Here is a 2946-nt window from a genome sequence, read left to right as displayed (position 1 = left end):
AGATCTTCCGTTTCACAGTATTTTATTAAAGGATTGTCAAATAAACAAATCTTAGATATGCAAATTTAAGGCAAATTGAACCGTAAATGACACTGTAACACTTTACAGCAAGGTCCCATTCATTAGCATTACTCAATGCATTAGTTATCATGAACTAACAATGAGCAATATACAGCATTTATTAATCTTTAGTTCATTAAAATACAATTAGCTGGGGAGTTTGGGGCGTGGCTACTTTTGATTTAAAAAGCATAGTATTTGGTTAGCATAGTATTACTTGGTTAACTAATAATGTTAACAAATGAAACCTTATTGTACAGTTTTACCAATTCCACATTAGAAGCTCCAAATGTGAAATGTCAGCCATCTGAAGGCTTGTGTTGTCTGCGGAGAGCTCTGTTCTGTCAGGCTTCCAGTAATGACTCCATGTGGAAGAAAACCAACAACGCACCTGTGAGAGACTGGTGTTTATTCCGCACAAATCTGTGCCGACAACTTACTCAAACCGTCAAGACACAAATGATACACATACACAAATATCACAATCATTCACGGTCAACAGCTGTGCAACATCTGGAGTGAGAACAGGAGTTAGTGTGCAGCATCTCTTCAGTCCTCGTCCTCGGCCACGATCCTCTCGATGGCGGCCCAGTCCAGCTTGCTCAGAACACTACCGGTGCTTTGAGAGAAAGAGTCCAGATCCAGATCTCGCAGATGATCCACGGCTGTTAACGATTCTTCGCCCTGGAGGAAACGAACATCACATGATCTTCTGTGTAATAAGGTGTATGTGCAGAACACAACGCTAGTGTAATGTCTCCAGCACGGTATACTTGCCTTAACCAGCTGGTGCCTGATGTTTTACAATTATTATTCTTTACTTGTTTTTTCCTTCCGCATATCCCCATATGATATTTATTCCCCATAAAGTAGCAGTCCTGGCTACTATCAGAACAAATCTGCACCACTAATGACTGTGTTGTCAATTCTGTGTTTTTATTTACTGGTTTTGTTAATCTTACATTCCTGGACATAAGTATTGTGATGTTTAATGTGGTCTATATGTAATATTGTATGATATTTTATTAGTTTACCTGCCCAGGGACAGCAGATGTAAATTAGCTGTTAGCTAACGCTGGTGCAATTACTCTTAATTGTGTGCCGTCCCTGTAAAAATAAACAGTAACGTAAAGTAACGTAAAGTAAAGTAAAGTAAAGTAAAGTAAAGTAAAGTATCGTAACATAACATAACATAACATAACATAACATAACATAACATAACATAACATAACATAACATAAAGTAAAGTAACGTAACGTAAAGTAACGTAAAGTAACGTAAAGTAACGTAAAGTAACGTAAAGTAACGTAACGTAACGTAAAGTAACGTAACGTAACGTAACGTAACGTAACGTAACGTAAAGTAAAGTAAAGTAAAGTAAAGTAAAGTAAAGTAAAGTAAAGTAGCGTAACGTAACGTAACGTAAAGTAAAGTAAAGTAAAGTAAAGTAAAGTAAAGTAAAAGTAAAGTAAAGTAAAGTAAAGTAAAGTAAAGTAACCCTCTGGCGTTAATTTCATAATTATTATTTTGGTAACACTTTACAAAAAGGTTCATTAGTTTACATTAGTTAACTACATTAGTTAGCGTGAATTGCACTTATACAGCATTTATTAATCTTTGTTAATGTTAATTTCAACATTTACTAATACTTTATTAAAATCTTGTTAACATTAGCTAATGCACTGTGAACTAATATGAATAAACAATGAACAGCTGTATTTTTATTAACTAACATTAACAAAGATTAATAAATACTGTTACAAATGTATTGCTCATTGTTGGTTCATGTTAGTTAGTACAATAAGTAATGTTAACTGATGAACCTTATTGTAAAGTGGTACCAATATTTTTTAAATTAAACTTACAAAACAAAAACAAACAAAATGTATATAATGAACAGATTCTGTCAGCACTGCTCATAAACACTGCAAGTCTCCATATGACACACTCATACCAGATAGAAGTAACACTCTGGTATTAAGCATAAGGTCAATAAGCATATCATATTTTTAATGAAATTAATGTACTATATTTTCTTTCAATGTTATTTTTTCGTTATTATTTTGTAACTTCCATTTCATGGTACTCGACAATATTTGCTTCTAAATAATTTCTATATATAAAAATTATTAGAAATGATCATATTTTCAACTAATGCAGTGTTTAAGCATGAATGTTTTTAATGTTAAACCTAGTTTACTGTGTATTGACCAGTATTAGTATGCCATTCGTGAGTTTATCTGCCCCAGATGTGTAAACATTGAGTCTCTCAAGCAGCATCAAAACATTGAGAGCATCCGCTCAGATCTGTCAATCACTTTCCAGCTCAACCAATAGCGTGAGTTTGGGGCGTGGCTACTGTAACTGTGGTGTAGAGATGCCTGTATAGCCCTATATATAAATACATATAGAAGACTGTGTGTGTCCTAGATCAGGGTTAGGGACGGCCTCTAACCCCTAAACACACCTGAACCAGCTAATATGAGTATTTTCAAACATAATTACTTACTTTTATTAGGTTTTGCACTTGGATACATTTATTTATACATTTAGAATACTTAATTGTGGCTGGTTCGTAGATTGTACCCCCTATTAATTGCTCTGATTTTCGTATTTCCCATTCATTTCTGGCCATAATTTTTGGCCTTTTCTAATTATGTCCACAATTTTTACGTGTATTCATATAAGTTTGCATTTGTAAAGTAAAAAAATATATATTTCAATTTGAAATGTTTGATCTAAAGCGACACCCAGAGGGTTAAGGACACCTATAGAGGCTTCATTAGATTGGTAAGTCTCATTTGTTGTGTTAGTGAACCTCTCACCTGTCTGAAGTGATGAATCCTGTGGACGTCCTCTGGACTCACTGCGTCTCTCTCTTCCACA

Source organism: Leuciscus leuciscus (assembly GCF_965113295.1).
Source record: "Leuciscus leuciscus genome assembly, chromosome: 24".
Lineage (NCBI taxonomy): Eukaryota > Metazoa > Chordata > Actinopteri > Cypriniformes > Leuciscidae > Leuciscus > Leuciscus leuciscus.
This window is presented reverse-complemented; position numbering follows the sequence as displayed.